The sequence below is a fragment of the Mus caroli genome, chromosome 6 (assembly GCF_900094665.2).
Source record: "Mus caroli chromosome 6, CAROLI_EIJ_v1.1, whole genome shotgun sequence".
NCBI lineage: Eukaryota > Metazoa > Chordata > Mammalia > Rodentia > Muridae > Mus > Mus caroli.
This window is the reverse complement of record NC_034575.1, coordinates 37,303,909-37,312,268: the sequence shown is the minus strand read 5'-3', so window position 1 is coordinate 37,312,268 and position 8,360 is coordinate 37,303,909. Positions and strand designations below refer to the sequence as shown.

General features: G+C 40.8%; 1 protein-coding gene across 4 annotated transcripts in view; it reads left to right on the top strand.

The window, feature by feature from the left end:
* Positions 1-2,050: 2,050 nt before the first annotated feature.
* Positions 2,051-8,360, top strand: part of Tcaf1 (TRPM8 channel associated factor 1) — a 44,805-nt gene continuing 38,495 nt past the window's right edge. For 2 of the 4 annotated variants that reach the window (XM_021164910.2, XM_021164912.2), the window contains exon 1: positions 2,057-2,208. The gene's annotated coding sequence lies outside the window, so the exon portion shown is untranslated. Of the gene's footprint in view, positions 2,209-2,524; positions 2,634-8,360 lie in introns of all 4 variants that reach the window. The other 2 variants (XM_029478649.1, XM_029478648.1) reach the window with 2 other exon arrangements.

Sequence of the window (8,360 nt, the reverse complement as noted above, 5' to 3'; positions counted from 1 at the left end):
TTTTTTTTTTTTATTAAAATCCAATTTGGAAGCTTAAATATCCCAAAATTCCTAGAAAAGTTGCTCTTAAAGTTGATTTTAAATAACAGTTTTAATTGAAATATATATTCAATTTTCAAATTAATAGAAGTTCAAAAGAATTTGGTAGCTATGATTTCAAAGGAGAATCCTAAAATGAGGATGGAGGAGTCTTTCAGATTTTCATAGTTATACAATATAGAGTCACATATGTAGTCATGTGTGTATAGGTCCTGTGTGTGTGCATGTGTGTGTGCACACGCTTTTCCTTTGGAGACCTTCCAAGGGTTTTGCAATTCTGTGTCCCTTTCTCGACTCAAGTTACCACATTCCTGGGATTGCCCTTTACCCACAGAGGGGTGTATCATGCAGTGAAACAATGGAGATGGGATTACAAACCCAAATGCCTTCAAAGGTCAGACACTAATTTATATGGCCACCACAGTGAGAGCTGCAGGGGTCTAGTGTGTCTGTGGTTCAGAACTGAGTGAGAGGAGCTGTGGAGATAGGTGTTTGCAGGTTACCAACTGTTTTCCGTAGACCAGGGCCCCTTGCCACTGAGCTGGTGCTCACCTGCCAAGACAGTTGCATTGCTCTCTTGCCAAAGCCTCCTTCTCTCAAAGGAGACAACCAGCAGAATGCATGCCTGTAGGCCTCTCCGCCCATACACAGGTTACAACTGAAGCACACTGTGACAATATGTGAGAAAGGTCTCCTCAAATTCTCAGAGGCTGTCAGAAATATGCTGGGAGCCTGGTACTGGCTCCCCTCTTTTCTCTTTTGCTCCAGAACCCAGCACTGCTTGGCAAAGAACATGTAAGTAACATGTAAGTCGGAAGAAGGCTGAGCACACGGGCTAGAAGTCGATGGAGCTGTGCAAAGACCCCCAGAGAATGATTTGATGTTGAGTTAGGTACCAGTGAGCTGAGCTGAAGGTCAGTGATGAAGGGACCCACATTATGAAGAGGATATCCTAGTTACAACAGAGTGAAGTCAATCAATGTGACAGTACGATGCAATCACCCATGTCTGGAATTACCTGCCCCCTTTGCACGATCTTTGTCACATGTAGTCGTAGAGTCCTATTTTAACCCTGATAGAGACAGGTATCACAGAACAGGGCAAAACATCCTAACATACCTTCGGGAAAAGACACACGACCCCATAGAAACCATATATCATTCTAGAGCTTGTTAGGATGCAATGTTACAGGACCAAGAAGTTGTGATCCGGATGGAATTAGGCTTGCTAGTTACCTGACCCTGAGCTGAGAAGTCATTTGGATAGAACCACTGGAATGGATACCAGGCTCCCCTAAGGAACTGAGGGCATCAGAAAGCTGAGAAGATGCCATAGCAGAAGTATAGGCTGGAGTGATGAGGCCACTGCCTCTGCAGACAGGGCAAGTCCCTGAGCAGGCAAAGTCGGATCATTTGAGGCCTTCTCTGGAAGCAGGAGAAGGGAGGAAAGCAAATCCTCCCATTGATTTTCCTTACCATTCCTTCTAGTGGTAGCTTTACCCAGTGGAACCTGTGCCAGGCTTCTGATGTACAGAACTGTAAGCTGTCGGAAGGGTGTGGCTTAATTCACCTCCTTGTCTGGCAATTTGTTGTAGCAGCCACTATTCACTCATACTTCCTAGTTTATGAAACTAGGAAGATGCAGCAGCTTCAAACTCCAGATGTCTGGGATATAACAAAGTGTAGTCACACTCTCTTCTACCAACACTTGACTTTTTCATTAAATTTAATATAGGACCCATAGCTTTAATTCTTCTCTTAATATAATTGTGTATAATTTCTGATAAAGCTCTCTTGTTTTATCAATGCCTTATTTGTTCACAGTGTTAAGCTGTATGTATGTAGTATGTATGTATGTATGTATGTATGTATGTATGTATTTTAGAAATTGGCCAGCTGCACATCCAAGCCTTAGAGCAGAAATTGACATAAAGGAGAGCCTCTAAGGTCTGGGGGCAGAGAGCGAAGCACCGCCCACATCCCGTGTAGCCAATCAGTTCTCAGGACGGCCCATTGCTTGCTCCCCCCTTCTCTACCAGTGACTTTCCACGTCCCCCAGCCACTGGTCCACCGCCTATTCACTTGCAGGCCCGAAGCTTCTTCCCCTTGGGAAGCTTCCTCCGTTGCTGTTGTGCCTCCGAATCAGCACTTCAGGGAACAGCGACGCAGAGTGAGTCTGGCTCCGTGATAGGGTCTGCACCAGGAGAGGCCTGCGATGACAAAGGCCACTGCCAGAAGGGTGGGGTACTTCGCGGGAAAGGGGGCAGGAGGTGGCGAGTGCCTGGGGCTGCGTGGGGGGCTGGTGTGGGCAACACGGGCGTGCGGAGGTGGCTGATGCATTCCACATTGAGACCTTCCTCTCTGTCTCTTTCTGAGCTTTCCGCTGCTTTAGATATCTCCTTCAGTCTTCCTGCATTGTTATCCCTTCGCCAGCCAGGAACCCCCTCCCAGCCGTTCCCCATTTCCTTGTGGTTTGTGTTCAGCAGGGAGCCTTTGGGATTTGATCAAAGGAACCTCAGAGGTTGCGGAAGGAGACTCCACACAGAATTCTTTAAGGGCCACAGTCCCTGCTTAGCCTCCTTTACCCGCCCCCAGGTAAAAGTCCTCTCCATGTCCTTTAAGCACCCAAGGGCCTGGAGTATATTTGCTCTGAGAGGTGGGTGGGAGGATGTGGGCAGGGTGCTGCTGAAATGGGTGTGGGGCTTCTTGGAAGACGCAGGTCTGGACCGCCTTCGGCCTGCAGCAGCAGGGGCTTAGATTATCCAGTTGGCAGATACACAACCCCCCAGCAGGCCTCCTGGGTTGGCCCAACCTGAAATGAAGGGCAAAAATGGAAGAGGGGAAAAAAGGATCTTGTCAATTAGACAATCGTGGAAACGTGGAGGAAGAATCCCTTAAAGAGATGAACCAATGTCTCTTGTCTATGGGCTGACCCGCTAACCATTTGTCCATTCTCCAAAGGATTTGCGAAGTGATTGCGTTTCAGCTAGCTCTTCACTCTGTTTTGCGTTGCTTTAAAGACTTAAGAATAAAAAGAATGCGTATCATTCCAAAGTGGTCTAATCTACAAGATAGTGAAATAAACGCTTGACTGTCTTGTGGGTAAAAAAATAAGGCTTGAATACCATAATGGAGGATCTCATTTCTGCCCTTCCCTGCCTGAGACTTGGCATCCTTCGCGATTTTCCTTTCAACTACGCCGTTTTCATAGTTCTACTCTTATGTGTAAGACATACATGGGTTGCTTTATGATTTTGTCATGATATCATTCATGAATATTATCCCGTATATTCTTATAGCTCTAGGATTAATCCTTGCTTATACTTCTTTCATTTTTATTTCTAATTGGTTTAATACCCTATAGTTATTCTACCATTGACCATTTAGGTTTCTCACTTGGGGGAATGTATTCTTTTTTTTTAATGTGACAAGCTATCCCAACACATAACAGTATAAGATCAATAATAAACAACTACAAAGCCACTTCTAATATTTCTTTGCCACCTGCCAGTTTCTGTGGATCTAGACTGGAGTCTGGAGGTTCTCACGCTGTAGTAAAGGGGTATTGGCTCAGCCTGACTCAAGGCTCATTGGAGCTAACACAGGGCTGTTGTAAACTTGGGATCTCCCTGATTTGGGCCAGGCATGTCTTTCTCTGTAGTGGGGGCCTCATTACAAAGGCTTGCTGTGACATAATTTTTTGTTCCCTCTACCCCAACCCTAGAGTGAGGGTTTGCCAAAAGAGAGACAAGAACCAGAATACCTTTTTCTTCTCTAATCTCAAAAATGGCATCTATTTTTGTCACTTCTGTTCTTTAGAAGTGATTGACCCTCCCACCCCACCCTATATATATATACCCAAGGGATGGATTTCACATGAGAATGGACACCTGCAGACAAACATTAAAATGACTACCTACCATTGGCAACCACATAATGTCCTTTTAACACCCATGACTATGTGTGCAAGTGCTTTTTTAGAGTGTGCTTCCAAGAGTAGAAAAAATAGGTCATAGGATTCATATATATTCAGCTTTAATAGGTTATTTCCAAGTTCTTCCTCAAGTGCCAAACTATTTGGCACTCCCTCCAGCAAAGGGTCAGAAATCTTGATGTTCCACAGACCTGTCATAACAAATTCAGTTGTTTTTCTGTACCTAATTGACTCGTTGGAGTCTTTTCTTTGTACAATCCATGTTTCAGTCAATATCTAAGTCATTGTATGTGCTACAAATGTCTGCTTCCAGACTGCTCAGTGAAATTTTTACGTTTAAGTTACTGGAACTTTCTTTTATCATTTGTTCAGAATTGTATCTTCAAGAGAGAAAGGGGAGAAAAAAGAATTGTATATTCAAGGAGTGGGAGAGATGGCTCAGTGGATAAAGGCCCTTGCTGTGTAAATGGAAAGATCAAAGCTGGACTACCAAGCTCCCATAGAAAAGGTGGGAAAGTGTGGTAGCCACAAATAATACTAATATAAAGAGGAAGGGATTTCACCTCTCGCCCCACCCTCAAAGCAAGCTTATTAGCTAAATTATCAGATTCTCAACTTTAAGTCCAGAGAGAGACCCTGCCTCCGTAAATAAAATGAAAATAATTTCACTAATTGTTTCAGTGGCTATTGAAAGCATTGTGTAATTCATTGGGCTGAAATGGCTCAGCTTTTCATGGCAATACTCCCCTTGCTGAAAATTGGCAATTCAGCATTGAAAGGTAACACACAACTCCCTGTAACCGCCTGGCAACCACCTCTGGCCTCCACAAGTGGGAGCACACATACAAGACACATACACACACACACACACACACACACACACACCAAGGCACATACAGAGCACACAGTTGCATCCTTGGGATTCTAAAGTAACTTATTGTACTGGGTTCCAATGGTTTCCAATGGTTTTGCATTTGCCATTCAGGCTTAGTCCACATGAAAACGGATTACTTTGCTGTTTATTCCATGAAGATCATCACTTGTCCCCACATCACTGGTCTGCATGAATCAAGTTTTCCATATGTGTATAAATTTATTTAAAGCTCCCTACTCTCATTACTATACTTATCTTTATATATTAATTTCTGGTCAATCAAATTTGATATAATTAAAGAGCCATTTTATTTACCAGTAACTGCTTTCAAATTTGCCACATGAGCAATAATATCATCTAAAAATCATGACAACATGAACAATTATATCATCTAAAAATCATGACAACTTTGTTTCTTTCTTTATCTGCAAATCTTTAATCTTTTAATTTCTTTTTCCTTCCTTCCTGCTTTGGCAAGGCCCATCTGTACACTGCTTAGAAAGGTTTTATTATGTAGACTTTAAAAATAGCTTCTATCATGGTTATCAGGTAAATTCTTTATTTGGTGAGTAAGTTTGTCATAAGTGAATGTTTCATCAATTGTTTCTGTGGCTGTTGGAAGCATGATGTAATCCAAGGGGCTCAGAGAAGGCTCAAAAATTGAGAGTATATATACTCCTCCTTATCTAGGATTGGAGGTAGCTCACTACAGGCTGTAACTCCAGATCCAGGGGAGCCCACACCTTTCACCTCTGTGGAATTCTGCACTCACACGCATGCACGCAAACACATATACACAAAACAAAATAAAACAACCCTTTTAAAAACAAAAGGTTTCATGTAACTCTTTCTCTTCAAATATATTTTGGTGGCAAGCATAGAATTTAACTTCTAACAGTAAGCTAGCTGAAGTCTCTAGAATATCAGTGTATCTCTAGTGTGTATGTCATGGCATTTATTAATAGCACACTGAGACAAGCATTATTTACATTTATGTAAGCTAGTATTGGTCTATACTTATCGCTTTCTGTACTGTTCTGATCTGCCATTGGTATCATCTCAAAATAGCATGGGTAATGTTTTTTCTTTGGCTCTGTTAAAGAAAATCTGCACAATATTGCAATTATCTAATCCTTGAATAGTAAAACCTTCTGGAGTTGAAGTTCAGGGGATTTTAGGCTTGTTGGTTCAATTACTTAGTGAATGCTTTTCTTAAACTAGCTGTATGCTTTTGTTTGTAAATTAACCAAAATAAAGCAACTTCATTATTTAAAAATACAATTACAGGATTATTTAGGATCCATTATTTCTTATGGATCCAATTTTGATAAATTGTGCATATGTATTCAGTATTACTAAAATAAAATAAAACTCAGTATTACTAAAAACATTACCAAAATTCATTATTGGTTTAAATCTTTCCTTTTTGTACAACATAATCTTAATATTTTCAACTGTTAATATTCAACAAACAGAATTTTTAAGATATATTTTGTTGTTATGTCTCCCTTTTCATTTCTGATTTTGTTAATTAGGATACTGTCTCTGTGCCCTCTGGTTGGTTAGTCTGGCTAAGGGTTTATCTATCTTGTTGATTTTCTCAAAGAACCAGCTCCTAGTTTTATTGAGTCTTTGTATAGTTCCTTTTGTCTCTATTTTGTTGATTTCAGCCCTGAGATATTTCCTGCCATCTACCCTCTTGGGTATATTTGCTTCGTTTTGTTCTAGAACTTTCAGGTGTGTTGTCAAGCTGCTAGTGTAGCTCTCTCCAGTTCTTTTTGGATGCACTTAGAGCTATGAGTTTTCCTCATACCACTGCATTCATTATGTCCCATAAATTTTGGTATGATGTGTCTTCATTTTCAATAAATTCTAAAAACCCTTTAATTTCTTTATTTCTTCCTTGACCAAGTTATCATTGTTCAGCTTCCAAGTGTATGTGTGCTTTCTGTTGTTTTTGTTGGTATTTAAGACCAGTCTTAGTCCGTGATGATATGATAGTGTGCGTGGGATTATTTCAATCTTCTTGTATCTGATGAGGCCTGTTTTGTGACCAATTATATGGCCAGTTTTGGAGACAGTACCGTGAGGCGCTGAGAAGAAGGTATGTTCTTTTGTTTTAGGAGGAAATGTTCTATAGATATCTGTTAGATCCATTTGGTTCATAACTTCTGTTAGTTTCACTGTGTCTCTGTCTAGTTTCTGTTTCCATGAACTGTCCATTGCTGAGAATGCTGTGTTGAAGTCTTCCACTATTACTGTGTGAGGTGCAATGTGTGATTCGAGTTCTAGTAAAGTTTCTTTTATGAATGTGGGTGGCCTTGCATTTGGAGCATAGATGTTCAGAATTGAAAGTTCATCTTGATAGATTTTTCCTTTGGCCTGTAGGAAGTGTCCTTCCTTATCTTTCTTTTATAACTTTAGTGAAAAGTTGATTTTATTTGATATGAGAATGGCTACTCCAGCTTGTTTCTTGGGACCATTTGCTTAGAAAATTGTTTTCCAACTTCTTACTCTGAGGTAGTTTCTGTCTTTGTCACTGAGGTGCGTTTCCTGTATGCATCAAAAGGCTGGTTCCTGTTTAGGTAGCCAGTCTGTTAGACTATGTCTTTTTGGGGAAATTGAGTCCATTGATGTGAAGAGATATTAAGGAAAACTGATTGTTACTCCCTGTTATTTTTGTTGTTGAGTTGGAATTCTGTTCATGTGGCTATCTTCTTTTGGGTTTGTTGATAGATTACTTTCTTGCTTTTTCTAGGGTGTAGTTTCCCTCCTTGTGTTGGTGTTTTCCATCTGTTATCCATTGTAGGGCTGAATTTATGGAAAGATATTGTGTAAATTTTGTTTTGTTATGGAATATCTTGGTTTCTCCATCTATGGTAATTGAGAGTATTGCTGGGTATAGTAGCCTGGCCTGGTATTTATGTTCTCTTAGAGTCTATATGACATCTTCCCAGGATCTTCTAGCTTTCATAGTCTCTGATGAGAGGTCTGGTGTAATTCTATTAGATCTGCCTTTATATGTTACATGATCTTTTTCCTTTTTCTTTAATAAGACATTTTTTATTTACATTTCAAATGTTAGCCCCTTTCCTAGTTTCCTCTCAAAAAATCCCCTATACCCTCCCCCCTCCCGCTGTCCCCCAACCCACCCACTCCTGTTTCCTGGCCCTGGCATTCCCCTATACTGGGGCATAGAACCTTCTCAGGATCAAGGGCCTCTCCTCCCATTGATAACCAACTAGGCCATCCTCTGCTACATATACAGCTAGAGCCACAAGTTCCACCATGTGTTTTGTTTTTTTGTTTTTTTTTTTATTGGTGGTTTAGTTCCAAGGAGCTCTGAGGGTACGGGTTTTGTTCAGTTCCTTTGCCTGTTTGGCTATTTTTTCCTGTAATTCTTTAAGGCATTTTTATGTTTCCTCTTTAAGGACTTCTACCTGTTTACCTGTGTTCTACTGTATTTCTTTAAGGGAGTTATTTATGCCCTTCTTAAAGTCCTCTATGACTATCA